General features: G+C 36.4%; 1 long non-coding RNA gene across 2 annotated transcripts; it reads left to right on the forward strand.

The window, feature by feature from the left end:
• The first annotated feature begins 8021 nt into the window (after positions 1–8021).
• On the forward strand, positions 8022–9218 carry LOC143901524 (uncharacterized). Of its 2 annotated transcripts, XR_013258105.1 has the most exons (3): positions 8022–8125; positions 8212–8326; positions 8933–9218. It is a non-coding gene; the product is annotated as an uncharacterized LOC143901524 (long non-coding RNA). The 2 variants fall into 2 exon arrangements; XR_013258104.1 differs by lacking the exon at positions 8022–8125 and having other exon boundaries at positions 8132–8326.
• The last annotated feature ends 5409 nt before the right edge of the window (positions 9219–14627 follow it).

Genomic DNA, 14627 nt, shown 5'->3' on the forward strand with positions numbered 1-14627 from the left:
CCAAAAATACCACCCCCTGTCGATCCCGATCACGCGCTCGCTTCCTGCTTTTTCCTCCCCCGCGTTTCCCTCTTTCCTCCCCTCGGATGCGCGATTGTCGCGCGGATTCGAGACGAGCGATGCCTCCGTGAGAAATATCGCGTTTCTTACGCGCTCTGCGAACAGATCGCGGTTAAACGCGTTTATATTACGCGACCATATTTCTTAATTCTTGTGTCATTCCAATTTTGTTATAGGTCAGAGATAGCGGATCTGGAATTAAATACAGAAACAGAGCTTTCCGATATTCAGGAATTTAGAAACAGTATGAAGTGGTTGCTTGAATATTTCAATGCTCATGAGCGGAGCAGCCGATGGAAAATCCTCGCGAAGCGCCATGCTCTGCTAGAAATATTGCACGTGATCTCGAGCATCGAGGTAACGATGAGGCAACAAATATTTTTCGATATCGTCCGACAAAGAATCGGAAACGTTGTCGGAAACAAAAATGACACGACCGCTTGCACGCGCACTCCACAAAAGTGGCCAAAACGGAAAAAGTGGATCGGGAGACACCATCGGGATCCGAGTACCCTCGGAGGATGCGTTGAGCAAAATTGCATTTAATGTTGCTAGCGCATCAGGCGGGCGAGGCAAAAAGAACGCGCAAGCGAGGAAAATACGGATGGGGGAGCGAGCGAGAGAGAGAGAGACAGAGAGGGGGACGAAAATACGAATTGAATGTGCGGACGACGAAGATGGGGAGCTGACAAAAAGAGGACGATGATGAGAAACAGAGACAACGAGAGAGGGAAAGTTGCTACTCTTTTAATTGAAAACTCGAGTGCCCTCGCGATCTTAATTAAGAGTCGAAAATCTTTAGCCCGATCGATTGGACAAACGGGGAAGGCCCGATCGGTCAGCCTCGCCCTTTGGCAATGATCACTCGCAGCGCGAACACACTTTACGCTATTTCCGCCCTTCGCTCTGGCTCTCTTTCCGTTATTTGAAGTATTTAAATCAATCATTGCGACCAGAGACACAAATCAATCATATTCTATATGAACGGTTAAAAATATTAATATTTTCTAGTGAGACATTACATCTTAGAAGCTATGTTAACTGAAGATATTCAAACTTTATCTGCTATAATTTTTGTAACAATTGCAAGAATGGTCACTTTACACTATTTTCCACCTGGCTCTCTTTCCATTATTTGAATCGATCATCGAAAGAGACACAAATCAATCATATTTTGTGTATGAATGGTTAAAAATATTTATATTTTTTAATGAGAATTATATCATATTTGAAGATATGTATTAACTAAAGATATTCAAACTTTATCTTATCTGTTATAATTTTTGTAATAATTACAAGAATGGCCACTCGCACACTTCACGCTATTTTCCGCTTTTCGCTCTGGCTCTCTTTCTATTATTTAAAGTGTTTGCATCGATATCACATTGCGAAAGAGGCACAAATCAAACATATTTTATATGAATAGATTAGAAATATTTATTTTTGCTAATTATATCAAATTAGGAGCTGTGCTAATTAAATAAGATATTCAAATTTTATCTTATCTATTTCAATTTTTGTAACAATTGCAAGAATTTTCTTTTTGCTTCTTCAAACTTTTCCTTTTAGAACACATGTCTGTTCTCGCGGTGTCCGAATCATTTCTTTCTCATTCTCTTTATCTCGAGACTCTTCATTTTTATCACTTCGCGATAAGAGAAGTGCGTCTCTCACGAGTCAACGCGGGGTCGAGCTTTATGAGTTAGAGGGGACAGGGGGAGAAGGGGGGGTGCGATAGCAAGCGCAGCCACTTCGCGAATCTTGACGAAGATATCAAGCGAACGGAACGCGCAACGGAGAAGGCGCCGTATCGTTCCGCGATGCTCGAGCCGCTCTCGAGCGGCCGGATGATCGATACTCGATAGTGCATCGGCTTCGCTTCTCGTTTGTATCCGCGACAGCGTTATGCAGCGGCTTTCTCCGTTCGGCTAATTTCAACGTAAAGCGAGACGACCGCCGGGAATATCAATATTATCAATAACGTTCGCGGCAAAACCCCCGCCGCGCGCCGCGCCGCGCGATTCCGTTGCTGGGCTTCTCGTTGTTTAGATAATAGACTGCGCTATTATATCGTTTCGTAATGGACCTACGTGCGTTTTCGAACGTAAGCGCGCGACTGCGGCAACGGCCCGGCTTGTTCGCCGAACGCTTTTGCGGAGGGATACGTTATTCCGAAATTACTGCTCTTCTCCGATATTCAACCGATACTCATTATAGTTTGAATTACGAAGATTTCGATTTCATCATATTAGTGCGTTTGTTAGGTGAATCCTATCATTTCTGCCGAGCGTTTTGCAGTGTTTCGTGTGATACAAATGAAAAGTTTTATCATCCTTGTGTTACAAAGATAAAAATATAACAGAAATCATACAATTATATCTTTCTGTATATATAAGACGAGAATATCTCTTTTTTTATATATTTTGTAATTAAAAAGTAATATTTAATTTAAAGAAATATAATGTTATACAATAAAGTATCTCTTCGTCCGTATTTTTGCAATTATAGTAAATGTTATTATTGAGTCGAGTGATCTGACAATGTGAAATATCAAAATAAATGTTTTACTCAATATGGTAAATAAAAGAATAAATAGAATGAAAAGGACGCCTAGAGAATGCAACCTGCGGTACAAAGCGGCGCCAAAAAAAGATCGTTCCGTGGGTGCTCATCGTAATTCAAAACTTTTTCGCTTTCGATGAGTTATTAATTTGTGTTTTTTGCGTTTTTTTTAATTTTTGTTTTTTTTCATATTTTTCTATTTTACAATTATTTTTGTTTTACGTATTTTTGTTTTAAACGCGAAATGAGTTTCAGGGCACATTCACCCTTTCATCATCGATCCGATTAGGGACCCTCATTGCCGACTTTTCTTTTTAGAGATTACTCGGAAGCACATAATGCACATGCGTGAACATTGATTAGTTGATACATTTACTAACAGATGGCACCATCGACCTGCTTAAAAAGGGGTCAAAGTATTGTCCACGAAATTGTGCGGGAGTGACGTTGCCGGAAATCTATTGACTAACTCTGCGATTTCGTGAAAGCGGCGTTACATCCGCGGTAAAAGACAATAAAAAATATAAAATTGCTTTATACGAGACAACGTCGCGACATTAACACGTTTTTTTTATTTTAAGTAACATTAATAAATTCTTGATATATTGCAAAAATTATATTATTTACACGGTAATATTATTTACTATACTGCTAATTAATTTAGTTTAACCTAATTTGTACAATATATCGGAAAAGAATGCTTTTATTGGAAAAATAAAGAATTCCGTAATATAATACATCTTAAAAATAGCTCAACCTAAAATATGCAAATAATGAGCTCAGGAATAGCGTGACATATAAAAGATATATTATCTCTCTAACTTTTTAAATGTAAATACGGTTACAAAGGGCGCCAATGATAATGCCAATAATAATGAAAGTATAGCTGCTCGATGCCTTGAAATAAAAGCGCGCATTCGATCGAGTTCTTGAGAAGGTCGCAATGTTTTTCCCGCGACAGCGCCGAACGAATACAGGAGGGGGGGGGATGCAAGTTCGAAGTTTAGCAACCCTTCGGTAAGGGTGCATTGATGTGAATAGTCTACCCCTGTCCTTCGGGGGCCAATGAATTCCGCGCACTGATAATCACGCGTGTCAGTATGCGTGAACCTACTTCGTATATGGTCAAGACTAACTTGGGTTACTCGTTCGCTATCGGAAACCGTTTCCGAGCCTTTCGACAACGTCGTGTGTGTGTTCCCGCGTGTACATCATTCATGGTAAATCATTTTCGGGCAAAGGCAACTTTTAGGAATACGCAAACGTCTGTCGATGTTTTCGAGAGTGCCGTAGATTATTCACGGTTTCACTCGTGCTGAATAATGGCAGCGTTCTAGTAGCTATCCGTATATACGAATCACTTCTGAATTCTACCAAAATGGATATCCGGCTTCCAACGTTGTCTCTCAGCGATATCAGGCTGATATTAAAATGCGCGAGGTATCGATCCCTTTCATTTCGGTACATTAAGAAAGGATTCGGAAGTGTCCTGTCAACGTACAAATCGGTTCGCCTGTATTACAAGATTAAATTCTTAACAACGCGATAAATCTGCCCTCTCTTTTTGATCAAAATAAACAATAATGAAAGAATAATTAGCAGTATATTAATATTAAGTATACTTAATATTAAGTTAGAAATAAAACAAATATTTTTACATATATCGTAAAAATATTATCTTTATTACATTTGTAAGGTACTGACAATGTCTTTTTGATGTTACTACAACCTAATTTGGCTAATTATATCGTTATTTGACACTTTTTTCTTAACTGATATCGCTATAGATGTTTTATCGGAAACGATCTATTTATAATACGATATTTACGCTCAAAATGCAGAATTGCAGGAGGGAGGTTGAACCATCGTGTAAACGGCAACACACAGAATCATGTGCACAGAGTTATATGTCTGCAGAGACGACAAATAATCATTATTTGCACGTCAACTGTATAACGCGAATTTATTGAGAAATTAAATTTAAATTATTTATTATTTATTTATCATCCGAGCCAGTTAAATTGTAATTATGTGGTAATTGAATCAATCAGTTACCATTAACTTCTATTTTATAATAAAATATGTTATTAACTAATAATTATTACCACATCACAAATAAAGTATATAAATTTATCTCTCGAACCGAATTTATCCTCGAAGGCTAGCCGTGTTGTGTTGCAGTTAACATTAATATATGCATCTAAGATTCAGAATTCTTAGAATTTGAAATCTCAGAATTCGTACTTTTTTCAAAATGTAAAATATTGTTTAAATATTACACTCTTGTGTTTATTAATACCTTCAGATTGTTTTAAATAAGTATTGAATATCTCTTACTATTAAATAATCCGACAAAAATAACAGTATAGTGAATGATCCACTATTTCACAATGTTTCTGATACATCTATCTCTGTTACGCGTATGCATGCACGCGTATACTCTGTTCTCAGTCACGCGCGATATCATTGATCGCCATTAAACGACAAACGCGCAAGTTTTCAAGATTTATTTTAACATATATGTTCATGTTAATTTGTAATATCCAATAAAATTCAAATTCTCTGCGAAAACAACTAATAGTATCTTTTTTTTTATACTAGAGAAACGTTTGGGGTACCGTGTATAGAAAATAAATACAGAAAGGAAATCCAGAACTCTCGTTTTCCCTCGATTTTTGGTTCGTCGATATATCGCGACAGGCCATTAATTCTGCAAAGAACATTTTCGTCGCGCAGTCATCGACGATGACCGACGTCCAGAGGGGGCATTAAATATACTGGACGCATCTGGGACACAAAAAAAACCTGCGATATTTGCACGCGGCCATTTATAACCGGCTAGTCCTGCCGCGCGGCTACTTAGCAGATATTTTACAGTGAAAAGGTACCCTGCGGGGGAACGAGTTCAAAAGTTCACGTGAAAAACAGCGTCAGGAAATTGCTAGGAAATGGCCGGGAGAGCGGATGGTCACCCTTTCGACGGTGGCTCGTCCCTGCGCCTTCGGTCCTTATATAATAACCTAAACAGCTGGAAGAAAGGCCTTTAAAAGGCCAGCACGCGTCAGACTTAAAAAACGGTCGACGGCGGCCTCCACCGGCGTGGCGGAGGGCGGAGGGCGGCGGGGTGCAGAGGAAATTAAGACTTCTCCCTGCGCATCCCGCGCTCGAACGCCTCTGTTATCGCTTATTACTTCGAGCCTTCGTACGCGTTTTTCGTCGTACGTGCGCAATCCCACGAATATACCTACGATTATTTGTATACAGCTGCAAATAATAGATGCATCAATTGAACGACAAAGATGTCATATAATTATTCTCAAATAATATAGAGTAGTCTCTACTAATGTTTTGCCGATATTAACGCATACGCAACGAAATATTACAAAATATGATTATTTATGAAAGAGCTTTATTAAATACTGCGTTTGACTAAATACAACCGAGAGCGACAGCCAGCCTTTTCCTCCTCTCCCGGGGCGTTGATTATCGTATGAATAAATTATTAGCGTAATACAATAGAGGATATAATTTATCTCAATGATAGTTCGACCGCATAAAACTACCATTGCTGTTTTAACGTTACATTATAATACGTTATGTAACATAGAAAGATTTCAAATATATCGGGACTTTGTCCCGGTCTAATAAAATAATTTTTTTTATTTTTTAAATTTTTATTTTTTTCGTTAATTCTACTTGATTTTATTCTCAGTGCCAGTAAGAAGAGAAAACAATCGATTTGCGTTATCTGATTTCATCGATCGCGTAAACCTCAAAAGGCCGAAACCGGCGCGCGCGGCGGTGGGGATTCTCGCTGCTCCGTTATGTCGCACAGGGAATTCGGAAATACGATTCGCCTAAGACAGTAAAGTCCGAGATTACGCGAGACGCAATATAACTCGACCGTGAGTTTGTTTTGCCGTTTCTGCCGACTATTTCGCCGTAAGATCAATTTCTTTTATCGCAGATAAAGATTATTACCGCCTGGAGAAAGCCGGCTTACAATTCCACCTTCGAGCAATCGTCGTTCTTTATTTTCGAGTGCTTACGATGCCGCGACGTCGTGCGCAAGTTTCGTACTCAAAGTTGAATCACGTATGTACGTTCGCGCGCGCGTCAGTCGTATTATAGTAAAAAGAAAAAAGATATTTCTCGAGCGAAGATAAAATTGTATCATACGCGACGCGAAATCTGCGGTAAAATAAATATTTACCTAGAGATAAATGCGCGAAGGAAGAGATGTCACGCTCTTCCTTTTCCCCGACGTTTTCATTTCGTAAGAGAGACCGAGAGAGGCGTCGAGGGAAGGAATAAACCTGCGTCTGACTTTCTCCCGATTGCTACGTCGTCCGCGCGCATTTTATCCCCGCGGTCATTCCGCCTTATCTCCCCGCGCGGTCGGGAAACGACGAGAAATCAATTTACAGTAAAACGCGGATGTCACGAAGCGACTCCTGCACCGTCGCGTCGCCCGCCTTCGCGGAAAGGCGCGGAAAGGCGAGGATAACGCGCGGAAACGCGCGCGCGGCTGGCGGAAATAATACGAGTGTCAGGAGGAGAAAGCTTCGTTCCTTTTCTCGCCCGTTCTTTCCCACTTCCCGCGAAACTTTACCGGCGTTCCTTCCCCCGGTGGCGGACCCACCGCATATTTTCTCTACTCCAACTTTTCGCGATCCCGCCCCGAGAGAACGGCAGCTCTCCCGGCATGCAGCTCTTCTCGCGGTGTCAACCCTCCTCGCTGCGGAAGGATTCATATGTCGTGCGACGTTGTTGCGACAGACCGCGAGAATAAAGCGACGCCGTGCCCTCGATTTCACCTTTTTACAGCCGAGAAATCCTCTTACACGCGGGGAGATAAAGAGCCGCGTAAACCATGGGCGTTCTTCCGCGGAGATTTGTTACGGCCGCGCTCGTCACTTCGATAATATCGCGCGCTTCTGACTTTAAATGACTTATGCCAACGCGAACGTGCTCCGCAATAAAGACGAGTCAATCTTATAGAATGCCTGATGGCAAAAAAATTGCCTGCGTTCTTATTTTACGTGAATGAATCTAGAAAGTATTTCGCAGGTTTTTTTTTATCTGTATAATATTGTTAAGTTTTAGAAAAAAGCACGCTGTGGCTGGTTGTCACGATATATCGAATATACGGATAAATGAAGAAACGACGCCGCGATGCTATCACGAGGAAAGTTTTCGTTATCGTGATATTGTCCCTGCGGGGGGGTTTATAATTTTTTCCACTCTTTTTCAAGATCTACGAACATAGATCTTTACGTAATGTGTTGACTATGATTTGCGCAATTGATGAAGCCCGATAAACGATAATAGATATCAGCGACGGGCATAAACAGATGTAGATTTATAAAAACTTTCAAGGGCCACTACACACCCACATACTTAAAGAGATTATCATTCTATATTTCTATGCACCAATGATTCTGTATATAAGCTGACCGATCACCGAACTGATTCAGTTTGAATTTCACTGAGCTGACTACAGGTGAGGATACGAAAGCTTCATCTCTATATAGTTTAAAAGTATTTTTCTACTTTCTCCATAATTCTCCATATACTTTATAAAACAAGAACTTTCTCAAGCAATTGATCAAAAATGGGAAAATTCATCGTGCTTCTTTGCTTTACGGCGCTTCTCGCAATGACTTCGGTCATGGGCCAATCATGCAAACTACCCGGAATGTCGGTAAGTACCATTGCACGATATTATGTTTTAAACTGTAATGTGTGTGTATCTCCACATTTTTTTATTAATTCATATATTTGTTTCGTGAAAACCATTAAATTAATTAATATAACTTAATAGTATACTTTTTAAAAATATGACGGACTCTATATGTAATTTATAGACATGACATAAATTGAAAATTTAACAAATGTAGTGAGATTTTCATACTTGATTGTTATTCATATATTATATATTTGTGTATATGTATATGTGTGTATGTATATACATAGATATACATAATATTTTAATCCGGTGTATTAAACATGTTTTCTGTATGTAAGGAACACGTTTCGTCTCTTTCCTTCAAGTTATACACAATTAAGCAGAATAAAGAAAGAGTAAAATATATTGCTGTATAAAGTATCACATTTTGAATGTTTTAAGTAGTGAGTAATGATAAGATTTGAGTGTTGATTACAGGGAACAATTTTATTATAAATGTGTGCTGGATAATACGGATTAAGTCAGAAGTGACGATAGTGCATTAAGCTGAAGTTTAAATAATTAAGTTATGTAATACGAAAAACATCGTGCAAGATAATAATCTCGCGTAATCTTTTTCAGTGCTACAGTGACTATGAATGTTGCCGGGAATATATCTGTAATCGATGGGCTAAAATTTGCACCATCCGGACCAGAGGACCCGGAAGCCCAGCAGACGCAGGAGTAGAATGGCCACAAGACACAAACACAAACACACACACGCAAAATGAACCTGCCTCTTCCCAATAATCATAAATGATAGCTCGACCTGGACTTTGTTGCGTAGAACTATGATTTAATCTTGATTGATTTAAAAATATGTAAAAATTTACCCAATAATTGGAAATATACACTTGCTTAATCATTACCCAGCATTATACTCTTTATGTCTCAATGACGAAGAACCCTTCTTCACATTATCAACCAAATTAAAGTCGATTTGTGTTGAACAGCAAAAATAATTCATTTCATATAATATTTTTATAAAAATAAGAACGTACTCTGGTATTTCATATTAGAAACAAGTATACATATATATGACGTAAATTATAAAATAAACAACCACGATAATCAACCCATGTAATAAATAAATAAAAATATATATAATAATATTAAATTACAATGTCTTTAGTCTTGTTACTTAAATTATATAATATGGTGACTGTAATTTGCTGCGAGATAAATTTCCTTTTTAGTTCGCTAGAATATGCAAATTGAATAATGTATGTTTGCTTAAAATATTTAGCAATAATTCATCTTATCTTGAATAGCCAGCGGCGATATTTGATTAGAATCAAAAGACAATTAAATTTGAAACGGTATTAAAAAGCGGTGTTATTAAACATTTATTATTAGAAATTATGGTATTTGAAAAATAATAACTTTTACTCTTTTAACAAAAACTTTTTCACAATTATAATAGTTAATCTCTATATTCTGATCGTCCTAAATTCCTCTAATAAATCCTCTAATAAATTCCTTTAATAAATCCACTATAAGAGATTTATTTACAATAAAAATATTTTATAGTTGATACAATTTCTTTAATGCAGTTGTTTAATAATGAAATAGAATTGTAATAATGTGACAAAATTATTTATACAATTGCGTTTTATACTTTGATTATTATATTATGTAATTTAATCCTATTTAATATATACTGAATATTGCAAAAGATTCTAACGTAGGTACACAAAATGCAAAATACTCCGATCTGCAAATACGGAACTGCAATAAATGTACTTCTTACGGTTGTAATTGATAATTTGGATTTAAAAAACGAGAACTTTGTGCCAACCATTGCCAAGGGTTGCCAAGTTCATGCATACACTTTTCACGTGAATCGAGGTTCACCCCTATTTCCCCTCTGCTTTCGGGGGAGGTGCGGTAGCCCCTCCCCCGCTTACGTGTGTACTGTTTATACACACACAATTGAAGTATTATTTTTTATATTATATTTATTTTGAGCTTTAATACTGCATATCTCGAAAACTAAAGCAGTTAGCCTTATAAGACCTATATAATTTTTTGATCAGCGTAAAAAATACTAACAGAAACCACAGTCAAATCAAAGGGCCCTAGTTATCGTGTTCTCCCCGAAAAGAGAATGAGAGAAATTAAATTAGAATTAAGAAATAATAAATTTGTTTCATATTCTACGTATAATTCGTATAAATTTATTATATGTATTAAAAGAAAGAAACCAGATGCTATTTTAAATCTGGGTTGATAAATATGCTTAATAATATAAAAAAATTTTAATATCAATACATTTAATTTTCTATAATTTGCCACTGCATATATGTAAAATTATTTATTTACTTGTTAATGATTATGGCATATAATGATTATTTAATTCGAGATCTAGCGTATCATGATTGCAACGATGTATATAATATTTCTGTGTTGATTGCATTTATTTTGTAAATGTTTATAACATATGTATAAAATCTCGTGTAAATAGTAACTCGACAGAATTTAAAAAAGCAAAATTTTCTTACTAATTTGATTAAACAGAATGCGACAATATCGTTCTGAAATACGTAGTTAAGAAAATCTAGTTTAAAACGTATTTTTTAGTTTTAATTATAAGTTATTATATATAAACTTTGCAAGAAATTTAAATATATAGGCAAAATAAAGTAATACAATAATTAATAATTATTAATTTAAAATTGTTTTAGATCTATATATTTCTCAAAATAACTGCATTATTTAATATATTTTAAGTTTTATATAGAATTAACCGCTTTTATTATCTATATATTTAAATTTAGAAAGTATTTCGCAGGTTTTTTTATCTGTATTGTTAAGTTTTGGAAAAAAGCATGCGCTAACAAAAAAAATAACATTAATATGTGAATTTACAATTTAAGTGCGACGCACGAGCATCGTTGTTGCATTGTTTGTTATATCAATATATACACGCGCGACGATAAATAAAAAGCGCGAGCCTGAGTATCTTTATCAGAAACTCCAAAATCGATTAGACAAAACCTATAATTAAACGTATGTTTTCTCTCGTTACAAAATTATAACTGATGAATTCTGATTTCTTTATAAACGTCTGTAAATGTGTACGTATATATTTTTCGTCACGCAAACAACTGTGAAGAAACGTTCGTGAAAAAATAAAGTGTTCAATAAAATAACGTAAAACGATCGTACTTACGTTCTTATTTAACACTTCGTTCGCTGTAAAATCTAACTGATCGATTCTCAAGATTTATTACTATTCTAACGTGAAACCGCGCAACGTAATGCAACTTTAATGAGAAATATACAGCAATCTGTATATAGTATGAGTAACTCTAAATATGAAGATAACGCAATGGGTCGCTTGTGCATTTCGCTTTTCATATGATATTTTTTTAACGACAAAAAAGAATGTTTCGTTGTTGCGCGTATTTTCCCGATATAAAGGAGCTACCGCTCGGAGTTTATTTCACGGCAATCTCTTGCCTGTTTTACGGCTAACACGTCACGACGTGCGTGGCGACTGAAAAACCAAGCCGTGGGGCAGTGGAGGGCGGACGAAGCATCTCGCCAAACGAAGGGAGACTTTATGATACTCTTTTCAACGCCTTCTCACTGTTACTTTTTACGGGTCATCACTTTCTTCAGCGTTGCAGATTTGATTCGCAGAGACCATTCAAGAGCATGTCGTTTGGATTGCAGGCAAATTTTCGTGATCGCGATTTCTTTGAACTAGCCTCCGAGATTATAACTGGAGAAGCTTTAAAGCTCCCACTGAATGTCCTCGAGAGAATGTCCAACACGATTTAACACTACTAGATGATAATAAAATATTCTAATCTAAAAAAAGGTTATTGTAACAAGGTAAAATATAATTTAATGCATAACATAATTTTTTTAAACATTAGATAATTTGTTAATTCTGTCCGTCGGAAAAATATCTTAATTATTATCTTTATCTTTTTTTTTATTTCTTTATTAGTATTATTATTTATCCTTCATCGTAAATGCAATCTATGTAGCAAGGAAGTCTGTAACGGTATAATTATAAATAATAGAATCGCGATATTCGTACAAAAATAAATACAATTTATCAATAATCATGCATTTCAATGCAAGCAATCTACGTATAAGATACGCAAGCGATTAGTATATCTCTATTATAGTATAGGTACTATACATTGATCGCGTATGCATTGCGCAAGATAACGTTCGTACTGTAACGAGAATTGGGAAATGTCGTAAAACAGCGTCTAGCCATAGTAGAGACGTAGTTTTAGCTAATTCGCGAGAAGACGTCTCTCTCTCTCTCTCTCTCCATCTCGCTTTGCCTGGCGTCTCTATCTATCTGTCGAAATCGTCTCCACTTTGCTTCCGGAGCGGTTCCGCGTAGCGGCGGCCACCCGGACGGTCAGCGTGGACCCTATTGCGCGTAAATCACGGCACTGCCGCAGATCCAATTATCAAATTGTCCGGCACTTCAGCCTAGAGAGACTCCGCTCTCCGTTTCGACCGTGGCTGGTGGAAGCGACGACGCCGGGCGACGTTTACGCCGAAGAACGCGAATGAGACGACTGGAAGGCCGGAGTCCACTAACTAAGGGAGCGATAGATCCTACAGAGCAAAACCACGAAAGACGGGGACGACGACGTTAGCGGTGAAGATTTATCGCTTAAGTGACTCTATCGAGGCGAGACCTCGTGCATGTCGAGAAAGACAGAGACAGAGACAGAGAGAGAGAGAGAGAGAGAGAGAGGGGCGGTGAAGAAAAGAGAAGAAAATTTTTTTTTTACTATATAAATCAATTATGCGATAAGGTTCGAGAGCATTTTATGCAGATCAACATTCATATACTTAACTATTAGATAATAACGATAGCCTCCCCCAACACGAACAAATGTATCTATTGAATTCCAATATCGCTCCAGAATGATCAAAACAAAAGAGCTATCGGAAAATTTTGATAGTTTAAGTAATTATTTCAACCGCGCGAGACAGATAACGAAATTTGCTTATTGAGCGTCCCTTATATCTTTCATTGAGATTAACTTTTCGCGGTTGAATGTCTCCTAATCGCATTTTTTACTTACACCGTTTTACTAAACAATAATTCGTTGTCATATAGAAATATGTAAAACAATATAAAATAAATATTTGTCAAGTAATGTTTATATAAATATTTTGTTTTTAGTTGAAAGTTTAAATTTGACAGCTTTAGATTTAAAAAAATATTGTTTTGGTTGTATTCGAATTGATGAATTGATGTAATCGTGTAACAATTACATTGCGTCCAATAAACTCTGTTACGTCTTGCAACAAGCAACTAACTCTGATAAATTATCAATTTTATGTAGAATTCGAGAATAATCGATCGTGTAAGACTTTGAAATAATATATAAAAATTATAACTTTTATATCTTTTTCTACAGGTTATAGAGTTTATCATAACATTTAGTAATTAACTTTGGTTACTGATTAATGAGCAATTAGCGATAAATTCAGGTTATTTGGAAATCTATTGTCATGTCGGCAAAAGTAATTATTCATATGTGGTGTTAAACTGCAATTTTATATATTATATATTTACTCATATATTTTTTCTAATATAATAATTCATAAGAATATATATATATCTCTCTTTACTATAATTATAAAATAATATTGAAATAATTCGTTCTTCTTATTGATTTCGACAGTCAACATTTTCAGCTATTAAACGTGGTGGGATAGCTGTTGTTTTTATCCGAGACATTTACGGTAATTTCATAACGAGCTTAATGGTTTCTTAGGGGTTGAGCCGTCGCGTGTAACGGAAAGGAGTGGTTAGCTCGGAAGTGTAAGTCGGAAGTGCGTGTAGATGTTGCACTGTGTTAAGGAAAGGGTGTACAAATGTACACACCCTCTGCACGCAAGACTAATTCAGATATCAGCCTGGAAGCGAAAGTAATTCATTCACCACGTCTAAAACACGACAATTCTATTATGATCGTTCTATTATCAGAATTGACGTAGAAATCATAACGGAAATATACTGACCTGATAATAGCGTATGTGTCTCTCACGTGTGTGTTTCTCGATTTTTGAGACAGATAGAAATTAATTCATTTAGACGTGAAATACGACAATCTAATTAAGAAAATCGCTTCTTAATTATATATATATATATATATTCTAAAGAGTTCTTTTTTGATGATATTATGATCACTCGTATACCCATACATTGTGATTATAAGCCTAAAACTGGCCTTTTTTCAATCGTAAAAAAAAAATATATATATATATATATATATATATGTATATC

Source organism: Temnothorax americanus, unplaced genomic scaffold (genome assembly GCF_048541705.1).
Source record: "Temnothorax americanus isolate GAGA-0224 unplaced genomic scaffold, ASM4854170v1 Scaffold34, whole genome shotgun sequence".
Taxonomy (NCBI): Eukaryota; Metazoa; Arthropoda; class Insecta; order Hymenoptera; family Formicidae; genus Temnothorax; species Temnothorax americanus.